This window comes from Hordeum vulgare, chromosome 3H (assembly GCF_904849725.1).
Source record: "Hordeum vulgare subsp. vulgare chromosome 3H, MorexV3_pseudomolecules_assembly, whole genome shotgun sequence".
Classification (NCBI taxonomy): Eukaryota; Viridiplantae; Streptophyta; class Magnoliopsida; order Poales; family Poaceae; genus Hordeum; species Hordeum vulgare.
Window position 1 is genome coordinate 131,671,808 of NC_058520.1, and position 25,718 is coordinate 131,697,525.

Below are 25,718 nucleotides of genomic sequence, written 5' to 3' on the forward strand. Positions count from 1 at the left end.
AAGGAAGGAACTTCGGAAACACATCCTCATCTTCATCGGTTCCACTTGTGGTTATTTTCTACCTTTTCTTGTATTTACTTCTTGCTTACTATTGTTGTTGTTAGCACCATATAGGTTGCTCACTTAGTTGCATATCTAGCCAACCTACTTGTTGCTTAACTTAATTTGTTAAAAGAAAAGCTTAAAAATTGTTAGTTGCCTATTCACCCCCTCTAGTCAACCATATCGATCCTTTCACTTGTGTACCGGTGTTATGTTTCATATTGAGCACTCCTAACATGCTTGGGGTTGTTATGGGGACCCCCTTGATTTTTGTTTCGGGATAAAACTCTTCCGGTAAGGCCCAACATTGGTACTACATTTGTCTAATAAGTAATAAAAAGCATAGGGACCCGTGGGCACCCGCAGATAATTAATCAACCCGCGAGCCATTGCACCTCATGAGTGTTGGTCCAAACAAAGCCACTTGCGGGACACCCGAGGCAACTCGGGGAATTTTTATCCGGCCATCATACGTAGTGCTCATCTGGTAGTGTCGTGAGAAAGAGATACACTCAACTCCTATTGGGATCTAGCCTGTTGGGCGGTCTTGCTGGATTTGTTTTACCTTTCTCGAACATCTCGTGCACCGAGATTCCGAGGATACTTTGGGATATCTCGAAATTGAGGTTTTCCATCAGGGTTCCGAGGAGACTATGGGTTTTCCGTGGTCGAGGTTTTCCACGCTGCTTGTGTCTAGTTTTTGATGGATGAGTTGGAGCACTCCTGCAAAGTTAAATCTTTCTTAAAGTCGTGCCCGCGATTATGTGGCAACTTAAAAACTTTGTTTAACATCCGATCATAGCAAACTTGAAGTAAAATCAAATAAAATAGACCAACTATCACTATACCACAACACTAATGCAAGGACAGGAAAACTACCGGGAGAACACACTTACAAGGGCAGGAAAACTACCGGGACGGGATTTCTCCCAGTAGATAGAGCCGCCACAACAAGGGCTGCCAAGGATTACTTCTCCCGGTAGATAAACAATCCCCAACAGTTTCTCTGCCCTAACCTTTGTATCTCCGAATAGTTTATTTTCTCCCAGCACACACTGTCATGGGGTAGGAACTACAATTGCTGCCAATTTCACTGCCAGCACAAACACATTTACCCGACAGGTAGTATGCCATCATGTGTTCTTTACAAGCAATATAAATTGTTAATATCCAATCTGTATGCTCAAATAATCATGTCAAACCACAATTTATACGTGCGTTTCAATCAAAGTTATATGTGAAGCCTCATTCAGTAATATAAACATATCAAATTCATATGTACATATGTTTCAAAATGAACAAAAGATCTGGCACACAAACAAAATGAGGATACAGAGGCTTGTGTGCCAAAACAAACCACCAAAATGAGCAGAGCAAAACTTTGCAATGTCTCTAGGTTTGACAAACAAGGCATATTACATATATATTTTTCACTCCACTAACTTGTAGATCTTCCAAACCTCCAACAACTTATATATCTTCCAAACATCCATCAACTTCTGTATCTTTGAGAAACCAAACCTGTAACAAATTAGAAACTCAAAATGAAGTTCTCATTTCAGATTTTAAATCGACAGAATAAATATTTGATGTCAATATATTCTAGGAAATAAGAACGTCTATGCGGATATATATAATGTTCTCTTCATACAATTTCCTAATCAGTTATGCATAGGATACTTATCCACACATTATCCAAACAAAACTATGATTCACACAAGGCATATTTTAGGGGAAAATGGAGAACACTTATAGTTACACAAAGGTCCATAAGTAATGCTAGGAATATTACTTACACTGGCTAACTTCTCGTGTGTTGCCACGGGACAACATAATTGACATAGACACTGATTAAAATATCATTGTACAACATAATTGCTTCACTTTCTATGCTAAATACAATTCATTTCATCTTTTGCTTTTCTGAGACATTATATGAAGCAACCCATAGCAACTTGCAACATCACCTTTTAATTGATGCCCTTTGTGAATTCACAAGAATAAGACTAACCTGCCAATATCCCTTCTGGATGACTAGGACATATGTGTTCTCACCGACATAGTGTTTAGGATCCATTCCTCCAAAAATAATTTCACCACCTTCTACACGTACCAGAACAGAATTTATACATATGTAGAACCGAGAGTAACTGCAAAATTTCAACACCATATTGGTGCCCATTACTGGATTACTAAGACCTGAATGACAGATATATCAAAGAAATCTCAAATCTGACCGTCAATTGAGATGCAGGGGAGGGAGTGTTGCTCAGGTGATGAACAAGAGAATATAGGTGGCACCGCTGAGGTGAGGAAGTAACGGTTAGGCAACACCGCTTTGGGGCAAGGAGACTTAGACCTATAAGTAACACAATGGCATGTGTATCCTTTTCCAGAAAATGGATGCGATGATATAAAAACTATGTGGCAACACCTTGCTATAAGATAGCTAGTTGTGGGGCTCTCGAAAAAATAAAGGCTGAAGGCTTCGCTATCGCTCCGCGCTGAGAGTTCACAGGTCAAGCTATGCCAATTCCAAACGGCCTAAGTTGGAATGAAATTCCAGATCTGAAATTTAGAGGCCACCCTAATAAGCGGAGATTGCCGGGAAAACGTTGCTCAACAAGACAGTAACCAACTCGAAAAAGGAGACCAATTGAACAATATTCCTCACTTCAAAATTTCAGTTTACATTGTATGAAAGAAAATGAATGACACAAAATGGCTCAATAAAGCTTTCAGTGCCCAAATGTAGTGCCTCTTTTTTCCGTTTTGATCTTGTAGATGCACATAAAAAAGTTGTGTGTAGATAAGTTACCTGATGACCACAAATAAATAATCTGATCTTGTCATACCAGTGATGATAAACCCTCTTGTGCCTTGCTACCACCATCTATGCCTCTGCTCACACACTGTTCTGTTTAACTCTGCTCGAGCACCACCCACCACCTACACCCAGTCACAGAACCGTGCAGATCAAGCATTTCTTTTCTCAGAAAAATAGCTTGCTTGCCAATCTGTAGATTCATATAGCTGAAGTAGTAGGTCAACTATAGTACTCCTGCCACTTCCGCTAAGACTATAAACACATTAGTTCAATATAACCTAAGAATTATATGATTCTCTCTTATATTGCATATCATTTTTTCAGAAGCCCAAATAAGCTAGTTGTTGAATTAATCAAGGTAATTACACAATATGTATTCAGTATAATATTCTTGAGACAAAAATTATTTCCTAAATGTACATACCATGGAGTATATTTTTTATTAAAAAATCATGCACTATAGTTGCAAATACAAAAGGAAACCCCACACATAATCAGATTTCACCGAAGATAAATAAGTTCTGAATGACTATAAAGAAGTTACACAAAAGTGAAGCCAATGCTCAGACCGCTTACTTACTTTTGTTACTACCTTATTGTTGTTTTTGTCGTTCATATAAACAAAAAATTCCTTTCAAATTCATTCTAAACATAATTTACCGACTACCAAATTTCTTTTGATGCAAGTAAAGAAGTCCTATATCCTTTGTGTATCTTGTTTTTCTTGAATAATTTGAAGTCAATGACTGCAGGAAACACCACATTTGTACGAAAGCTACCAAGTCAGCATGTGTACTATCTTATACTCACTTAAGAACTTAGAGGGAATCGCTCAATATACTATATTCAGCGGAATAATATATTAGTATGCAGAATGCTAACTTCCAAGAAAAATACAACATCATATACATCTGGCAGTCAGTACTTCATTTTTTATCTCATAGTAAATTATTAGTACACATTACATAGTATCCTACATTTTCTTGATACTGTCATTAGATGCAGCACCATTGGTAGCTCCAAAAGCTTGTAAAAACGAACATTTTTCAAAGAAACATATATGAATCTAGCATGTCTACTTAGTGAGAAGCAGTAACAAAATTGGCAAAAGAAGAAATGAATGGATTAAAATTACACACAGAATTAGAGTACCCAATATGGAATAATATTAAGGATCTGTCTTTCATTCTGAAAATAGTACCAAACTAGAAGCACTGAACTATACAGATGAAAACCCCGAGCAAATGTACAGTAAGACAACCAGGACCAGTAGTCACAATTTCATGAATACTAGGGAGTGGAATCTCTGTACCATTAGAATTAGTAACCTTAAAGTTTTATCTATAAGAACACATTGATATACTGGTCGTATGTATTTTGGCATCAACCTGGCATGCCCTAATATTAGCCAAGTTCATATGCAGTTACTTGTCATAAATAAAAAGTGAATTTCAACTGTGTGGATTCTAGCAAATAAAAAAGTAACTAACTTAGGAATAGAGTAACAACAGAAACTAAATCTGAGAGCATTGGCATACCGCTTCTATGAAGATAGCACCTGAAACATACATTAAAAGATGTATATATACTTTACATAACCAGATTTTGTTTCTAAAAAAATTAATCATGTGGAATAAGATTGGAAAGCTTGTTCCACCTAAAAAAAATCAGTAGCAACAGTAGCATCGCAGATTAAGCCTCAGTCAATGACAGCTATGCATGGCGTAAATGAAGAAGTCCACATCTCCAACGGGTATTGGCACATGGAGCTAAAGCAGCCAGCAGTGCCGATAAGGAAGGAACATGGGGGAGCAGACGGGGAGGAAAGGAGTAGACCTGCAAAGGTGGGACGGTACGAGTGGTGGCGACCGAGTCCGTGCTCAGGAATGTTGGTGACGTAGTAGGCGACGTGGTTGAGGGGAGGGGCATGCTCCGGAGAGGGACCTTGCTAGCGTCCAGAAGAGGAAGCTGGTCGGCGCCGCCGGTGGTGGTCCGTCTCGGTTGGGTGCTCGGCGGCGCCTCTATGAGGTGGTTGGGGGCGCCAGGGCGGGGGGTGGTGGGTGGGGTGATGGCGCAAGTGGTCGGGGAGGCGACAATGGAAGGTGGAGGGAAGGCGATGGCCATGAGATAGTTGGTGGCGGCGGTGGGGGTGCGCTGCTTGGGGTGGCGGCAGCTGCGGTCTGGTGTAGGGCACGACGAGATTTGGGGGCGAATTGTATTTGGCCGATTTGGGAGATTGGGGCGCGTCTATACTTGTGTGTTCTACTATGTAGCGGGCCGCATCCGTGCGTTAGTGCCACCATAAAAGTAGTACTCATGACTGTTAAATCTGATTTTTTCATTGTAAATTATGATGGCTGGAAGTAGTACTCGTGCATGCATGCCAAAGAGAAAAACTGTTAAGTGCATGCATGCAACGGGTGGTATTTTTGTATTTTAAAAAAGATTTATCTTACAAATAAATAATTTGATTGGAGATTTGTCTTCACTGTTAGGTTCTTTTCGACTAGACCTTCAAAATAAGATCTCATGTTAACATGTTTCGTTGATTTTTTTTCGTCGTTCCTAGTTGTCATATTTATGTCATCATAGTTATCATCTTACGGATGTCCAGTTGTCATAAAAATTATACATAATTGCCGGAACAATAGTTTTATATTTTTAAATATTGCAGTGTTATGTGAAGCTAAAAAATGAATATTAAAGCACTAACAATAAGCAAGTAAATGCATGAAACAACTTAAGTACAATGAATCAAACTTTTTAGTGGGGTATATCGATATTCATAAACCTGATAATCAAGTTGATTTAATGTGAGAACTATGTGACAAATAATGTGACAAGTAAGTGATAGTAATCTGGCAAGCACCAACGAAAAACAAAAGTTATCGAAACATGTCGACATGGGATCTAGTTTTAAAGATCTTGTCACGATAAAGTCAGTGATGAAAACGGATCATTAATTAAAATAACGGTTTGAGAGATAAATCTTTTTTAAAATACAACAACGCATGGTTAATTGTACTGTTGCATGCAGCACACTGTCACATCTACTATGGCAGTAAAAATAATGGCGTTGATTATATGACACCTAGTAGCATCTCGGCTAGCAGCGCATGATGATAGGTGCAGAGAAAAATGATTCTATTGTAATTAGTCGTGTATGCGGGCTGACGAAAGTACAACTCTGTTATTTTTTATATCGCATCGAGTGGACGCGAGTAGCAAAGCCAAGAATTAGGCTGACGCGAATCGTAGCACGCCGCCGCATGGGAAGGATGAGCTGCGCACGCCCCCATTAGATTTTCCCTCCAAAATTTTGTCTCTCATGCCTCTTTCCTCGCTGGCGCGGCCTTTAGGCCAGGTACTATTTTGTTTCGCGCTAAAACATAGTTTTCCGCAGAAAATGAGGCATACTTTTGTTATCACAACAAAGAATGGGCCCTAAAAATTTGCCGGCAGTGTGTTTTCCGTCGTTATTTGAGTTTCAATTTCTGTGCCCATAAGTGCTTCTCCCGGTAGTAACAATTGTCCCGACAGATCTTTTGCCCTTGTTCAACTATTTCTCCCGATAGTTAATTGCCCCCAATCAAGGGGCGTGGTGTAGTGTGTGTGCGTAATTGTGATTGTCTCTTCTCATGAGTTCTGAATCCGAGAAAGGACACGATGGGGTTATGTCTGACTCGTAAGTAGGTGTTTAGAATCACTTCTTAATCATTATTAGTTCACGTCCGTTTATGCGTAGATCACCCCCTCTTATTCTTATACTCGTAAGTTAGCCACTCAAAAAAAAGCTTAGTGCTTGCTGCAGCCTCACCACGTAACCATAACTCACCCATTAAGCTTTGCTAGTCTTGATACATTTGGAAATGAGATTGTTGAGTCTCCGTGGCTCACAGTTTACTACAACAACAGTTGCGGGTACAAGTAATGCGATGATTTGACATGAGAGCGATGATTGGTCTATTTGGAGTTTCTTCTTCTTCCTCCTCTTCTTCACCGATCATATGATGAGTTCCAGGACGACAGCCTGGGATAGCAAAAATGGACGTCATTTTCTCGTTTGATTTCATCCGTAGTAGGACCATGCTCTTCTATATGATGATTGAATGTATTGTTGTATGTAGATGTTCATGTTGTAGCTTGTGGCGAGTGTAAGCCAATTCCATATACTCATCTCTTCTTTACATGTACTTGTAACGATATCCATTCTTGCGAAATGATGAGATGCGCTTCTATCCCTATCGAGGCCCTCGTGCCAAAATATGGATAGGATTACATCTTGGGCGTTACACTAAGCCCTAAGAAATTGACTTGAGTACATGCCAAATCTCACCCAACTCCATCACCGTTCAACAAGCCTATAAAGGACTTACTCACTCTCGGTGGTGAGTATCATGGATTGTTGGTGGAGAAGGGTTGACGATGACGATGACGACGACGAAAAATCCCCCTCTCTTGGAGCCCCAAAGAGACTCCAGATCCACCCTCTTGAGGGAGAACATGAGTTGGCAGCGGACCTGTCTCGTAGAATAGGATAGAAGTTTCTTTGTGGTTTCTCTCTCTATAATAAGGTACTTATGGAGTTGGAACTAGGTCAATCGGAGGGTCGAGGGGCCCACAAGTCTGCATGGTGCGCCCTAGGGGGTAGGAACGCCATGTGAGCTCGTCTCCCCATGGTGGGCACCCTCCGGTAGTTATCTTCATCAATAATTTTTATATATTCCAAAAATAATCTCCATAATTTTTTTAGCTCAGTCGGATAATTTTTATTTCTACACAAAAACAACACCATGGTAGTTCTGCTGAAAACAGTGTCATCCCAGGTTAGTTTCATTCAAATCATGCAAATTAGAGTCCAAAACAAGAGCAAAAGTGTTTGAAAAAGTAGATATGTTTGGGACATATCAGTCTGCATCACAGAGACGTGAGAGGGACAGAGGATGGAGAGAGACGTTGGGGAGGGAGAGGACCCGCAGTTGATTGAAGATGAGTTGGAGAGGGGGTGAGGCGGGGTGGATGAAGTGGGCATGCCCATGAGGACACGTGTCGATCTGGGGAGCAGGTTAGAGAGAGAGATCATCAGGTTGATTCTGATCATTTTCCATTTGGCAAATTTTAACATGCTCCCTTTCCTTTTCTTCTTACATGTGAGGAAGTTAATGTGATCACTACTTAATGAGATCGATTGCACAAATATTTTATATACTCTTACCTCTCATGCGAAAAGAGGGGGTAAGAGGGAGCATGTTAAAATTGTTCTTTTCATTTATTTGATAAAGTAGTAGTTTGATTAATTTTTATCTTCTTACCTCCCATAGGGAAAGGGATGGTAAGAGGAAGCATGTTAAAATTACTCTTTTTCAGAGTCTTTTATGGCAAACACGGAAATGTGGAGGTTGGGGGTCAACTTTGCCATACCATCCGATTCATGATTTGGATGATGATTAAGAGGAAATCTAGTAGAGTCGTTATATAAGTAGCCTCCATTATTTAGTATGAACATGTAGGTTGGTCAAACCGCAAACATAGAGTAACCATAAGAATATGCTTCATATATAATGAACTTCTTTGTGAGTAGCTAGAAGTTATCTTCCTCCCAAACCCTAACATTAGATGTTTTTAAACTAGGATTTCAATACGGAATTACAAAATAGATGTGAATAAAGATTACACACACCTTTGGACAATCTTGGGCCAAGCTTTTTAATAATGGATAGCGAGGTGATAATGGAATGCACATACTTGGCAAGAACAACACTCAACAGAATATATGATCGACACTCGTGAAAACACTTAGAAATTTGATATTAATATGCATACTTCTATGCCATTAACAACAAAACATGACACTTGAATTGATTGTTTGTCATATATATAAGCATATAAACTATAACTGGCCCATTTGGACATTATTCAATCATGTAATCAACCAGCCACGCAAACAAAGACTACCAGTGTCACACAAAAAATAGTACCAAAAACATTTATTTTGTTTCTTGTACATGATAATATGAGGTACGAGCAACATATGTGCTTATGAGAGTGCATAATCTATTGCAGCTAACTAGAAATGTTTTTCTTTGTCTTGCCTCTCTCGTGATGGTCTCTATGTTCATAAGTGCCACCCACACACTCACTCTTATGTTCAACAACAGATGAAGGTAAACGCGCATCGTCTACCTGTCATAGGCGGGTGGCTGCTTGGAGCTGCCCCGACACACGGTACATGTGCATACGCCTACCAGCACTAGCGACCGGATTTGGCTGCGTACGACACGCGCTTTTGACGTAGAGGGTCTCAGAACAAGCCCAACTAGCAACCATGCTAGCCAATTCGTTTCAACCATGACTTCAGTGTTCCCATTTTGTTCTTCGGGGAGGGGGCATATGCCCCCACCCGGCCCTGCAGTTTTTTGTTCAATAAATCAAGTTGTGTTAGTTAATCTATTTATATGGTTGATATTCGTTCTACCCCTAAGTGCATTCAATTAAAAAGGCTTTCTGCTCAAGGCATCGGCTACTACGTTAGCTTTTTCAATGTGATACTCCACACAGAGATTGTAGTCCTTAATTATCTCTAACCATCTTCATTGTTTCATATTTAACCCTTTTTGAGCGAATATATACTTCAAGCTCTTACGATTTGTATATATCTCACATCGCTTACCTAGCAGTAATGGCGCCATGTTTTCACTCTTAAGCGCATTAACTACAACTGCCAACTCAAGGGCATGAGTGCACGGGCGGAGTGTCTGATGAACCATATTGGGTTATGGCCCAACCTTCTCTCCAAGATTTCTCTTAGGATTTTGCATTGATTTGTCCCACTGGCAACAAATAGTGAGCCCATGGCCCATTCTTCGTAGAAATGATTCATCCTAGGTTACATGTCATCCTTTGTCGCATGAGTGGCATAGTTCTCCTTGCGAGGACATAATTTTTTGGATAAATAGGCCACGACCCGTCCATCTTGCATCAAAACACGTCCAATTTCAGTTCTTGATGCATCACAACAAATCATAAATTCCTTGTGAATATTTGGTGTGTTGGGGAACGTTGCATGGGAAACAAAAAAAATTCCTACGCACACGAAGACCTATGATGGTGATGTCCATCTACGAGAGGAGATTTGGATCTACGTACCCTTGTAGATTGCACAGCAGGAAGCGTTAAGAAACACGATTGATGTAGTGGAACGTCTTCACGTCCCTCGAACCGCCCCACGAACCGTCCCGCGATCTGTTCCACGATCCGTTCCGATCTAGTGTCGAACGGACGACACCTCCGCGTTCAGCACACGTACAGATCGACGATGATCTCGGCCTTCTTGATCCAGCAAGCAAGATGGAGAAGTAGATGAGTTCTCCGGCAGCGTGACGTCGCTCCGGTGGTGGTGATGACCTACTCCTGCAGGGCTCCGCCCGAGCTCCGCAGAAATCCAATCTAGAGTTAAAACTATGTGGTCTAGGGTTGAGTTGCGCGTGGCAAAAGTTGTCTCAAATCAGCCCTAAATCACCACTATATATAGGAGGGAGCGGGAGGAGGCTTGCCTTGAGGGACAAGCCCTCAAGGGTGCGCCGGCCAGGAGGAGAGGAGGATTCCTACTCCAATTAGGATTGGAAAGTGGAGTCCTTCTCTTCCTTCTCACCTCCCCCTTTTTTCTCTTTGTTTTTTCTTTTCTTGATGCCAAGGCCTTCTCGGGCTGTCCCACAAGCCCACTAAGGGATGGTGCGCCACCCTAAAGCCATTGGGCTCCCTCCGGGTTGGTTTCCCCCTTCCCGGTGAACTTCCGGAACACATTCGTCACTCCGGGTACAATGCCGGAATTGCCCGAAACTTTCCGGTGACCAAATGAAACCATCCTATATATCAATCTTTGTTTCCGGACCATTTCGGAAACCCTCTGGCGTCCGTGATCTCATCCGGGACTCCGAACAACATTCGGTAACCACACATATAACTCAACTATACCAAAACATCATCGAACCTTAAGTGTGCAGACCCTACGGGTTCGAGAACTATGTAGACATGCCCCGAGGCACTCCTCGGTCAATATCCAATAGCGGGACCTCGATTCCCATATTGGATCTTACATATTCTCCAAAGATATTATCGGTTGAACCTCGGCGTCAAGGATTCGTATAATCCCGTATGTCATTCCCTTTGTCCTTCGGTTTGTTACTTCCCGAGATTCGATCGTCGGTATCAGCATACCTATTTCAATCTCGTTACCGGCAAGTCTCTTTACTCGTTCTGTAATACAAGATCCCGTGACTTACACTTAGTCACATTGCTTGCAAGGCTTGTGTGTGATGTTGTATTACCAAGTGGGCCCCGAGATACCTCTCCGTCACACGGAGTGACAAATCCCAGTCTTGATCCATACTAACTCAACGGACACCTTCAGAGATACCTGTAGAGCACCTTTATAGTCACCTAGTTACGTTGTGACGTTTCATGCACACAAGGTATTCCTCCGGTGCCAGTGAGTTATATGATCTCATGGTCATAGGAACAAATACTTGACACGCAGAAAACAATAGCAATAAAACGACACGATCAATATGCTACGTTCATAGTTTGGGTCTTGTCCATCACATGATTCTCCTAATGATGTGATCCCGTTATCAAGTGAAAACACTTGCCTATGGCGAGGAAACCTTGACCATCTTTGATCAACGAACTAGTCAACTAGAGGCTCACTAGGGACAGTGTGTTGTCTATGTATCCACACATGTATTTGAGTTTCCAATCAATACAATTTTAGAAGGGATAATAAACGATTATCACGAACAAAGAAATATAATAATAACTAATTTATTATTGCCTCTAGGGCATATTTCCAACAGTCTCCCACTTGCACTAGAGTCAATAATCTAGTTCACATCACCATGTGATTTTAACGAATCCAACACCCATATAGTTCTGGGGTCTCATCATGTCTTGCTCGTGAGAGAGGTTTTAGTCAACGGTTCTGAAATTTTCAGATTCGTGTGTGCTTTACAAATCGTTATGTCATCTTATAGATTCTACTACTACGTGCTATTCAGAAATACTCCAAATATCTACTCTACTATACGAATCCGTTTTACTACTCAGAGTTTATTTGGATTAGTGTCTAAGCTTGCATCGATGTAACCCTTTACGACGAACTCTTTAATCACCTCCATAATCAAGAAAAAAAATCCTTAGTCCACTAGTTACTAAGGATAACTTTGACCACTGTTTTAGTGATTCAATCCTGGATCACCTTTTTGTACCCCCTTGACAGACTCATGGCAAGGCACACATCAGGTCGGTACACAGCTTGGCATACTTTAGAGCCTATGGCTAAGGCATAGGGGACGACCTTCATCCTTTCTCTTTCTTCTGCAGTGATCGGGCTTTTGAGTCTTACTCAAATTCACACCTTACAACACATCCAAGAACTCCTTTTTGCTGATCTATTTTGAACTCCTTCAAAAACTTGTCAAGGCATGCATTTCATTTGAAAGTTCTATTTAGCATTTTGATCTATCTCCATAGATCTTGATGCTCAATGTTCAAGTAGCTCTATCCAGGTCTTCCTTTTGAAAAAACCCTTTCAAACAACCTTTATGCTTCACAGAAATTCTACATTACTTCCGATCAACAATATGTCAACCACATATACTTATCAGAAATTCTATAGTGCTCCCACTCACTTCTTTGGAAATACAAGTTTCTCATAAACCATGTACGAACCCAAAAGCTTTGATTATCTCATCACAGCGTATATTCCAACTCCGAGATGCTTGCACCAGTCCATCGAAGGATCGCTGGAGCTTGCATACTTGTTAGCATCCTTAGGATCGACAAAACCTTCTGGTTGTATCACATATAACCTTTCCTCAAGTAAACCGTTCAGGAAACAATGTTTTGACATCCTATGTGCAATATTTCATAAATAATGCATCAACTACTAACATAATTCCAACTGACTTTTAGCATCGCTACGAGTGAGAAAGTCTCATCATAGTCAACTCTTTGATCTTGTTGGAAACATATTTGCGACAAGTCAAGCTTTTCTTAATAGTGACTTTTCACCATCATCGTGTGTCTTCCTTTTAAAGATCCATCTTTACTTAATAGTCCTATGACCATCAAGTAGATCTTCCAAAGTCTACACTTTGTTTTTTTCATGGATCCTCTCTCGGATTTCATGGCATCCAGCCAATTCTCAGAATCCGGGCCCACCATCGCTTCTTCATATCTCCTAGGTTCATTGTTGTTCAACAACATGACCTCCAAGACAGGGTTACCGTACCACTCTGTAGTAGTACGCGACCTTTGTCGACCTACGAGGTTTGTAGTAACTTGATCCGAAGCTCAATGATGATCATCATCAGTTTCCACTTCAATTGGTGTAGGCGCCACAGGAACATCTTCGTGCGCCCTGCTACACACTATTTGAAGTGATGGTTTACTAACCTCATCAAGTTCCACCACCCTCCCACTCAATTCTTTCGAGAGAAACCTTTCCTCGAGAAAGGACCCATTTATAGAAACAAACACTTTGCTTCCGGATTTGAGATAGGAGATGTATCCAACTGTTTTGGATATCCTATGAAGATGCATTTATCCGCTTTGGGTTCGAGCTTATCAGACTGAAACTTTTTCACATAAGCATCGCAGCCCAAACTTTCAAGAAACGACAACTTAGGTTTCTCCAAACCATAATCTATATTGTGTCATGTCAACGGAAATACGCGATGCCCTATTTAAAGTGAATGTGGTTGTCTCTAATGCATAACCCATAAACGATAGCGGTAATTCGATAAGAGACATCATAGTATGCACCACATCAAATAGGGCGCGACTATGACGTTCAGACACACCATCACACTATGGTGTTCTAGGTGGCATAAATTGTGAAACAATTTCCACATTGTTTTAACTGTGTACCAAAAACCCGCAACTCAGATATTCATCTCTATGATCATATCGTAGACAGTTTATCCTCTTGTCATGACGATCTTCACTCTGAAATAGCTTTAAACTTTTCAATATTTCAGACTTGTGATTCATCAAGTAAATATTCCTGTATCTACTCAAACCGTCAGTGAAGTAAGAACATAATGATATCCACTACGTGTCTCGGCACTCATTGGACTGCACACATAAAAAATGTATCACTCCCAACAAGTTACTCTCTTGTTCCATGTGGCATGTTTTGCATGTCTCAAGTGATTCAAAATCAAGCGAGTCCAAACGACCCATCTGCATGGAGTTTCTTCATGCGTTAATACCAACATGTATGGTTTGCATGTCTCAAACGTTTCAAAAATGAGTGAGTACAAAGATCCATCAACATGGAGCTTCTTCATGCATTTTATACCATCATGACTCAAGCGGCAGTGCCACAAGTGGTACTATCATTATTACTTTGTATCTTTTGGCAGCAATATTATGAACATGTGTAACACTACGATCGAGATTCAATAAACCATTGAAGGTAATTATTCAAGCAAATAGAATAACCATTGTTCTCTTTAAATGAATAATCATATTGCAATAAACACGATCCAATCATGTTCATGCTCAACGCAAACACCAAATAACAATTATTTAGGTTTAACACCAATCCCGATGGTACAGGGAGCGTGCGATGTTTGATCACATCAACCTTGGAAATACTTCAAACACTTATCGTCACCTCGCCTTTAGCTAGTCTCCGTTTATTCTGTAGCTTTTACTTTGAGTTACTAATCACTTAGCAATCGAACCGGTATCTAATACCCTCGTGCTACTAGGAGTACTAGTAAAGTACACATCAATGTCATGTATATCAAATATACATCTGTCGACTTTGCCAACCTTCTTATCTACCATGTATCTAGGGTAGCTCTGCCTCAGTGGCCGTTCCCCTCATAACCGAAGCACTTAGTCTCGGGTTTGGGTTTAATCTTGGGTTTCTTCATTAGAGCAGTAACTAGTTTGTCGTTTCATGAAGTATCCCTTCTAGCCCTTGCCCTTCTTGAAACTAGTGGTTTTACTAACCATCAACAATTGATGCTCCTTCTTGATTTCTACTTTTGTAGTGTCAAACATTGCAAATCACTCAAGGATCATCATATCTATCCTTGATATGTTATAGTTCATCACGAAGCTCTAGCAGCTTAGTGGCAGTGACTTTGGAGAACCATCACTATCTCATCTGGAAGATTAACTCCCACTTGATTCAAGCGATTGTTGTACTCAGATAATCTGATAACATGCTCAATGATTTGTGCTTTTCTCCTTTACTTTGTAGGCAAAGAATCTTGTCGGAGGTCTCATACCTCTTAACTAGGACACGAGCATGAAATCTCAATTTCATCTCTTAGAACATCTCATATGTTCCGCGACGTTTCAAAACGTCTTCGGCGCCTTGCTTCTAAGCTATTAAGTATTATGCACTGAACTATCACGTAGTCATCAAAAACGTGTATGTCAGATGTTTGCAACATCCACAGACGACGCTCGAGGCGCAACACACCGAGTAGTGCATTAAGGACATAAGCCTTCTGCGTAGCAATGAGGACAATACTCAGTTTTACGGACTTAGTCCGCAAAGTTGCTACTATCAACTTTCAACTAAATTTTCTCTAGAAACATATAAAAATAGTAGAGCTATAGCACAAGCTACATCGTAATTCACAAATACCATTAGACTATGTTCATGATAATTAGTTCAATTAATCATATTACTTAAGAACTCCCACTCAAAAAGTACATCTCTCTAGTCATTTGAGTGGTACATGATCCAAATCCACTAACTCAAGTACGATCATCACGTGAGTTGAGTAGTTTTAGTGGTAAGCATCTCTATGCTAATCATATCAACTATACGATTCATGCTCGACCTTTCGGTCTCATGTGTTTCGAGGCCATGTATGCACATGCTAGGCTCGTCAAGCTTAACCCGAGTGTTCCGCGTGTGCAACTGTTTTACACCCGTTGTATGTGAACGTTGAGTCAATCACACCCGATCATCACATGGTGTCTCAAAACGATGAACTGTAGCAATGATGCACAGTCGGGGAGAACACAATTTCATATTGAAATTTTAGTGAGAGATCACCTCATAATGCTACCGCCGTTCTAAGCAAAATAAGGTGCATAAAAGGATTAACATCACATGCAATTCATAATTGACATGATATGGCCATCATCGTGTGCTTCTTGATCTCCATCACCAAAGCACCGGCATGATCTTCTTGTCACCGGCGCCACACCATGATCTCCATCATCGTGCCGCTATCGAGGTTGTCGTGCTATCTGTGTTATTACTACTAAAGCTATGACCTAGCAATATAGTAAACGCATCTGCAAACAAAAACATTAGTTTAAATACAACCCTATGGCTCCTGCCGGTTGCCGTAGCATCGACGTGCAAGTCGATATTAACTATTACAACATGATCATCTCATACATCCAATATATCACATCACGTTATTGGCCATATCATATGACAAGCATACCCTGCAAAAACAAGTTAGACGTCCTCTAATTTGTTGTTGCATGTTTTACGTGGCTGTTATGGGTATCTAGTATGATCGCATCTTACTTACGCAAAAACCACAACGGAGATGTGCAAATTGCTATTTAACCTGTCTCCAAGGACCGCCTCGGTCAAAACCAATTCAACTAAACTTGAAGAAACAGGCACCCGCCAGTCATCTTTTTGCAACGAGTTGCATGTTGTCGATGAAACCAGTCTCTCGTAAGCGTATGAGTAATGTCGGTCCAGGCCACTTCAATCCAACAATACCGCCAAATCGATAAAAAGACTAAGGAGGGCAGCAAATCGAACATCAACGCCGAGAAAACCTTTTGTGTTCTACTCGAGATAACATCTACGCATGAACCTAGCTCATGATGCCACTGTTGGGGAACGTTACATGGGAAACAAAAAAATTCCTACGCACACAAATACCTATCATGGTGATCTCCATCTACGAGAGGAGATTTTGATCTACGTACCCTTGTAGATTGCACAGTAGGAAGCGTTAAGAAACACGGTTGATGTAGTGGAACGTCTTCACGTCCCTCGAACCGCCCCACAAATCGTCCCACAAACCGTCCCGCGATCCGTCCCACGATCCGTTCCGATCTAGTGCCGAACGGACGGCACCTCCGCGTTCAGCACACTGATACGTCTCAAACGTATCTATAATTTTTGATGGTTTCATGCTATTATCTTGTCAAACTTTGGATGTTTTATATGCCTTTTATATATTTTTTGGGACTAACTTATTAACTCACTGCCAAGTGTCAGTTCCTGTTTTTTCCATGTTTTTGACCCCTTTCAGAGGAGGATTTTGAATGGAGTCCAAACGGAACGAAACTGCCAAAAAGATTTTTTCCGAAATAGAAAAAGATCGGGAAGCCTGAGAATCAGGGCAGGGGGCCTGCATGGACCCCACAAGCCCCTAGCCACGACTAGGGGGGGCGCGCCTCCTTGTCTTGTGGGCTCCCTAGGCCACCTCTGCCCTAGGACTTTCGCCTATAAATTCCCTAAAATCCCAGAAAAAATCAGGAGATCATCGAAAGTACTTTTCCGCCGCCGCAAACTTCTGTCTCCGCAAGATCCCATCTGGGGAACATTCTTGTGCCCTGCCGGAGGGGGGATTCGGATACGGAGGGCTTCTTCATCAACACCATGACCTCTGTGATGATGCGTGAGTAGTTCACCATAGACCTACGGGTCCATAGCTAGTAGCTAGATGGCTCCTTCGCTCTCTTGGATCTTCAATACAAAGTTCTCCATGATCTTGATGGAGATCTATCCGATGTAATCTTATTTTGCAGTGTGTTTGTCGAGATCCGATGAATTGTGGATTTATGATCAGATTATCTATGAATCTTATTTGAGTTTCTTCTGATCTCTCTTATGCATGATTTCATATCCTTGTAATTCTCTTCGAGTTGTGGGTTTTGTTTGGCCAACTAGATCTATGATTCTTGCAATGGGACAAGTGCTTGGTTTTGGGTTCATACCGTGTGGTGACCTCACCCAGTGACAGAAGGGGTAGCGAGGCACGCATCATGTTGTTGCCATCAAGGGTAAAAAGATGGGGTTTTCTGTTGGGAAACATAGCATAAATTCAAAAAAATTCCTACGCATATTCACATCTTCCTATGGAGAGACCGGCAACAAGAGAGGGGTGTCGGGACCCCGATCCTAAGCCATAGGAATCCAGCCTGTAACACATCGCATCCCTTTGGTGTCTCACGCACGGTTAACCCCACGGCTGCAGCCTTACCTTAGCCGGGACCGTTTGCGCCTTTTGACTCACGTATGCAATTATGTCGCTAGCATTCCAATGACAAAGAACCCGGATTGACATGTGTAGTCATAAACCAAAGTGGCAGTTCCGCACAGGGACAGGCATACATGACCCAGCAAAGCAGGTGTCGGTCACCAGCGAATGTAGACGAGTCGTAGCAAGCTACAAGGACTCCATTACATCGTGTGACATTTCCCCAAAGAGGACAGACACAGCAGCTAAGCAGGACACATGCCGGTCAACCAATGTGTCCGGAGCAGTAGCGAGCTACCATGACTCGTTGGATCACAAAGGGGCATTTCCCTGTAAGGAGTGCTACTAAAGTTTACGGCTAGGTAATCGAACCCCATACATATCAAGTACGACACACGTATGCATGGCATACCGATATGTATAGATACATCGATGGCATCACAACATAACCGTAAACATAGAAGCTTTATTTAAGAGGCTCGGAAGAGCCACACACATAATATTACAAAGTAAGGGTCTCACGACCCATCATAGCAGACATTCAGTTACAAGCCAGCGGAAGTGTTTAAAACTGTCTGAGTACAGACAGGTGAGACTAGAAGGCACATGGCCTGACTATACTACAGACCCAACCTAGGTCCAGATCGTAGTTGGGACACCAGCTACTCGTCGTTGTCGATTTCTAGGAAGAACCCTCTGTTAGGGTCATTAACAACCTCTGCAACAATTATTAAACAAACATGAGTACGGAGGTACTCAGCAAGACTTTAGGATAACTATCTACTCATGCAATGTATCAATAAGGAATTGTGAGGTTTCATGCAGAAAGCCAGCATTTGACTTGTGGCTAGACAACTTACATTTTTAAAACAATTTTTTACAACTTGATTTCTCACACAGGAGTCCACTAACACCACAACAATACTCCATCGTGGAATCATTCCGTCTCCATATGGAAATGCCGTCCACGATACTCACGCTTATCTTGACAATTTTATGAGTAGTCACTGAAGTTATCTATGAACAACATATGTCTCCAAGTAGTCCATATCCGCGGACGCGGCTATTCGAATAGATCATAACCCTGCAGGGGTGTACTTCGTCACACACGCTCTCGCCACTTATCGCCATGTGCACGTCATGCACCTCGACAACCTTCTAGCGGAAGCCCAGCGAGGGTGTCGGCCACGACCTTTAACCACACTAGTACCTAGTCCAGGTCATGCAAAGGAAGTGGGTTCAACTAACGTGGCAAAAGCATTTGAAGCATTTGATCCTAATGCAATAAGTAAGTGCAGGAGCGAGAACATGGGATTTATCGGGATGATCAAAATGGTTGCTTGCCTTGTTGCTCAGAGGAGGGATAATATCAGTCAATCGAATATTCGGTGGAATCCGGAGGAGCGGAGCCTACCGAAAAGAGTGACAACAATCAATCACAAGCATATGCAACAAGATGATGCACGAGCATGGCATGAGGATGCAAAGTGGTATACTATTATAGCTAACATTTATTAGGTTTGAAGTTGATTTGAATCAAATTCAAATATTACTTCAAACGAGATATTCTCGGATACCATTTTAATTGATTCGACCTGATGCTCAGATCAACTTGCTTTTAACATGCATGGAGATGACATGTTAGGTTGCTGGTTTGTGATTTGGATAGTGTTTGATCATATCATTTGAAGTGGAATTTAAATAATTTCCAAATTCCATCTCCAAAGTTTTTATAAGAGTTAACTTATTCATTAATCTATATGTTTGGGTTCAGTAACATTTTCAAACATGTTTGAAAATGACATATTCAGATTCCTTGAATTTTTCTGATACTTTTTCATATATAAATTATTTTCATTGGACTTACAGATTATTTTCTATGATTTTTAGAAGTTTTTAGACATTTCTGGAATTATTTTTATATTAGAAATTCCTTTATTGCGTCACAGTGACGTCTCTGGTCAACAAAGGCTGGGCCAGGTCAAACCTGACCAGTGGGGTCCACTGGTCAGTGACCAGGGGCTAATCCCCGAGTTGACCAGCCCCTAACTGGGGTTTGACCCACCCTGAGGCCCACTGTCAGTGGCTAAGGGGGGTGTTCAGTGGGTAATTAGGTTGACCACGTCGGCCCCCACCGGAATATGGCCGGCGGCGACCACGGGCGCGGCGGAGGACTCACCGGAGTTGATAAAAACGGTGCTACAGGCATCGGTTTTGAGCGTGGTTTAGTGCTACGGCTAGCTAGCGAAGCACCACATCTAAAGGGAGAGGAGCTGGACCCAGTGGTCACCGGAATCCATGCCGGCGACGAGGTCAGCGGAGGCTGCGGCTCGGGCATCGTCGGGAGTGGCGTTGCGAGACGCTAGCGAGCTGGGAGAGGGGCCCTACGACATCTACAGAGCTCCAGGAGCTCATTTCTGAGCTCGGTCTCGTGAACGGAATACCACAACGACGACAACGACATGGCCGGCGACGAGGACCTTCTGGCTCCGGTGGCTAACGGGGTTAGAGGAGGGGTAAGGCATCGGGAAGAGGGGGAACGGGAAGAGGAGCTCACGACGGTTCTTGTGAAGCTGCCGGCAGGGTCGAGGAGGCCCGGGAGGTGACGGATCGACGGCGACCGGAGCTTCGGGGAGAGAGAGATCCGAGAGGGGAAAGGGGATCGAGAGACTGAGGGGATGATATCAGCCGCGGGGAGGAGGAGAAGAAGGCCCAGGGTGTCGCGCTGGTGCTCTTGGAGGCCTCCAGCGGCGAGCAGGCAGGCAGGAGGTGGCCGGGGCTTGGACGCCATGCTCATCTTCTCCTCTGCCTACTGGCAGGAGGAGGAAGATGACCGGGGAGCCCCTGGTGGGCTGGGCCGGCGACAGATAGAAGGTAAGCCTTTCCTTTCTCTTTTTCTTCTGTTTTATTTACTGACATTGTTTCCCATTTATTTTGGCTTCACAATCAAACTATAAATAGTTTGAAAAATGCTGGGGTGTTAGTTGGAATATTTCCAATCACCCATAAAGTTATCAGCATTTTTGAAAGCTATGTATCTTTGAATTCAAATTTAAAACTTGAAAACAGTAGTCTTTTGCATTTATTTAAAATGCCAAAAGTATAAAGGAAATTGTTTCCTTCATTGCTTATTTGTTTTCAAGAATTATGAGAAAAGTTGAACTTTTCTTGAGGCCATTTTGGGTTCATTGATTTGAATAAATTTATAATTCCTTTGAATTAAGAAGTGGCTAGGGTTTTGAGTTTCCCTTCACCACTTACTTTGATCTTGTTGCCATTTTCTTGGATGCAATGCAAAGAAAATATGAGCACAATGCTAAACCTTGGCTAGGGCTCCAGGGATGTGACAACTCACCCCCACTCAAAAGAATCTCGTCCCGAGATTTAGAAGTCGTCGGGAATAGCGCGGGATACTCTTGTCGAAGACGATCCTCTCTTTCCCATGCTGCCTCTTTCTCAGAATGATTTGACCATTGAACTTTAAGAAACTTAATGTTCCGATGTCTAGTAGTACGCTCAGCTTGGTCGAGAATACGAACATGGTATTCTCGATAAGAAAGGTTATCTTGGAGATCAAGCGTTTCGTGGTCCACTCCACGGATAGGATCCGAAAAGCAACGCCTGAGTTGCGAGACATGGAATACATCATGAACCTTGGAAATATGCGGAGGAAGTTCCAACCGGTAGGCAACTTCTCCTCGTTTGGCAATAATGCGAAAAGGACCAATGTAACGAGGAGCCAACTTGCCCTTGATACCGAATCGATGGGTACCCTTCAAAGGTGTAACCCGAAGGTAAGCCTTCTCGTCAACTTCAAAGGTCACAGCCTTATGATGACGATCATATTGGCTCTTTTGACGAGACTGGGCTGTTTTCAACATTTCACGAATAGTGCGAACCTGCTCTTCTACATCCTGGATCATATCCGGGCCAAAGAGTTGCCTCTCTCCGGTTTCTGACCAATTAAGAGGTGTTAGACATCTTCGTCCATAGAGAACTTCAAAAGGGGCTTTGCCCAAGCTTGATTGATAACTATTGTTATAAGCAAATTCGGCGAATGGAAGGCACTTCTCCCAATTCATACCGAACGATATAACGCAAGCTCGGAGCATATCCTCTAGGATTTGATTTACTCTTTCTACTTGACCACTTGATTGAGGATGGAAAGCAGTGCTAAAAGATAAGTGAGTTCCCATAGCATTCTGAAAACTTTCCCAGAAGCGAGAAGTAAAGATACTCCCACGGTCTGAGTTAATCTCCACGGGAACACCATGAAGAGACACTATTCGAGAGATATATAACTCCGCTAGCTGGCTAGCTGTTATACTCTCATGAACGGGAAGAAAATGAGCTACTTTGGAAAGACGGTCAATGACCACAAAGATAGCATTATTTCCTTTCTTGGTCTTGGGAAATCCGATAATGAAATCCATACTAACTTTATCCCATTTCCTTACAAGAATAGCTAAAGGTTGAAGGGTGCCAGCAGGCCTTTGATGTTTTGCCTTAACTCGACGAGAAACGTCGCAGTTAGCAGCGAACTCAGCAATTTCTCTCTTCATCCTAGTCCACCAGAACCTCTGGCGTAGGTCCTGATACATCTTAGTACTACCGGGATGAATGGTGAGAGGAGAATCATGAGCCTCCTTAAGGATCAATTGCCGCAGACGTTTGCTCTTAGGAACCACTAGACGGTTCTGAAAGAACACAACACCTTTCTCATCGATGGAGAAATCCCTAGCGTTTCCGCTAGCAATATTCTCCTTGACCCGGGATATACCCTTATTATAGGCCTGCACGGCTATGATCTGATCCCTAAGAGTAGGCTTCGCCACCAGGGTAGAAAGGAATCCTTGAGGAACGATATGGAGATTCAACTTCCGAAATTCCTCATAGAGATGTGGTTGACCTTGTTGTAGCATCAAATTGTTACAATAAGATTTACGACTTAGTGCATGAGCCATAACATTGGCCTTCCCCGGGGTGTAAGTTATCCCTAAGTCGTAATCCGAGATCAACTCAACCCACCGTCTTTGCTTGAGATTCAAATCTGGCTGGGTGAAGATATATTTCAGACTTTGGTGATCAGTGAATATTTCGCAACGATTACCCAGAAGGTAATGTCGCCAGGTTTTTAGTGCATGGACCACAGCTGCAAGCTCAAGGTCATGTGTGGGATAATTATCCTCATGTGGACGCAACTGTTGAGATGCGTATGCGATCACATGACGATCTTGCATGAGAATGCAACCTAATCCTTGTCACGAGGCGTCGCAATAGATAACAAAGTCCTTAGAAAAATCTGGTGGTAGCAACACACGTGCGGAAGTCAAGCGTCTTTTCAGTTCCTGAAAACTCTGCTCACACTGTGGTGTCCACTCGAACTTTTTATCCTTCTTGAGGATTTCAGTTAGAGGCTTTGCAACCTTGGAGAAATTCTCGACAAAGCGGCGACAATAGCTCGCTAGACCAAGAAAACTCCTAACTTGCTTAACCGATTCAGGTTGGGTCCAATTAAGGACGGCTTGAACTCTCTCGGGATTGACAGCAATACCCTTACCAGAGATTACGTGACCTAGATAGGTCACTTCTGGTAACCAAAATTCACATTTTTAAAACTTGGCATAAAGGCGATGCTCTCGAAGTTTCATCAATACCAGCCTTAGATGCTCGGCATGTTCTTGTTCGTTCTTCGAGTAGATGAGAATATCGTCAAGGTATACCACGACGGATTTATCCAAATACTCCATGAAGATTGAATTCATCAGACGAGAGAAGGTGGCTGGGGCATTGGTTAATCCGAAGGACATGACGGTGTACTTGTATTGGCCATAACGAGTAACAAAAGCCGTTTTTGGCATGTCCCCGTTCTTGATCTTGATTTGATGGTAACCCAACCTCAAATCCATTTTTGATAAGACTGAGGATCCAGCGAGCTGATCATACATGTCGTTGATCCTGGGGAGCGGATACTTGTTCTTTATGGTGACCAGATTAACTGGTCGGTAATATACAACCATCCGATCCGTTCCGTCTTTCTTCTTGACGAAGAGGACGGGGCAAGCCCAAGGAGAAGAGCTAGGACGAATGAAACCTTTATTCAAGGCCTCATCTAGTTGCTTCTTAAGTTCGGCTAGCTCCAGGGGTGCCATCTTATATGGTCTTCTGGCTATTGGGACAGTTCCCGGAACAAGATCTATTACGAACTCTACATCTCTGTCAGGTGGAATTCCTGGCAGTTCCTGTGGAAAAACATCCGAGAAGTCAAGGACAATCGGGATGTCTTCAAGTTCCGGAAGAGGGTTGGCATTTAGGGAATAGAGTTGGCATTTGGCAACTCGAGTAGAGACATTGACTATCTCACCCGAGGGATGGGTAAGCTGAACATTTCTAGAATGAGTATCAATCTTGGCATAGTGAGCTGACATCCAGTCCATACCCAAGATGATATTGATATCCGAAGATTTCAAGGCTATCAATGAGGCTAGAAAAACTAGCATGTCTACTAGAATTTCATTGTCATAGGTTATCCTAGAGGTTTGCCATTTACTACCAGGAGTTTGGACAACCAATGGAATTGGCATATCACAAAAAGACATGTTATGCAACTGTGCATAATTTTCTGAAATGAAGGAATGAGAAGACCCAGTGTCAAAGAGAACAGACGTTGGGTGGTGATTAACAAGAAGCGTACCCAGTATGACGTCGGGATCCTCTGCAGCTTCTTCTGCTGAGACATAGTTCACACGGCCACGTGCAGGAGTTGGCTTCACATAGTAAGCTTTGCCCGACTTGCCTTGCTCGACGGACTTTCCGGGTTGCTTGGCACCCACATTTTGAGGACACACACGGGAATAGTGCCCTGGTTCTCCACACTTGTAGCATATCACTTGGTTGGCACGTGGTGCAGCATTGCTAGTTGGACCACCATAAGTTTTTGCTGGAGGGTTGGTCTGATTCGTCTGAGGCACCACATAGGATGGCCTCGGAGTGTATCTTGGCGGTAGAGAACTGTTTGGAACCCACAGCCTGCGTTTTGGAAACACGGAACCAGATGACGAACCAAAGTCACGGGAGTGCTTCCTTGTGGCTTCAAAGTCGGTATGACCAGTCTCGGCACTGATCGCCTTGTTGACCAGGGCTTGAAAGCTTGCACACTCGTGGAGGCGCAGATCACGACGAAGCTCAGGAATCAAACCCTTACGAAATCTTGCTTGCTTCTTGGCGTCAGTAGACACCTCCTCTGTTGCATAGCGGGCGAGGTTACCGAACTCGCGGCTATAGGCATACACGGTCATCTTGCCCTGGGTGAAAGCACAGAACTCCTCTCTCTTTCTGCCCATCAGGCCCTCTGGAATATGGTGCAGACGGAAGGCTGCACTGAAGTCTGCCCATGTGGCTGCTGGCTCAGCAGGACGCATAGCTTCAAAGTTCTCCCACCACAGATTGGCGGGTCCTTCCAGAAAATACGCCGCAAAAGTCACCTTGTCGGCCTCAGAAACATTCGCAGAGCGAATCTTGCGTGAGATGCTGCACAGCCAGTCATCAGCGTCGAGGGGATCGACAGAGTGATGGAACTTTGG

At 42.7% G+C, this 25,718-nt stretch overlaps 1 long non-coding RNA gene across 1 annotated transcript; it reads right to left on the reverse strand.

Annotated features, from left to right (window-relative positions):
• Positions 1 to 1,261: 1,261 nt before the first annotated feature.
• On the reverse strand, positions 1,262 to 5,087 carry LOC123443238. Its single transcript, XR_006630590.1, has 2 exons — positions 2,280 to 5,087; positions 1,262 to 2,192 (listed from the first exon to the last, which is right to left on the reverse strand). It is a non-coding gene; the product is annotated as an uncharacterized LOC123443238 (long non-coding RNA).
• Positions 5,088 to 25,718: the final 20,631 nt, after the last annotated feature.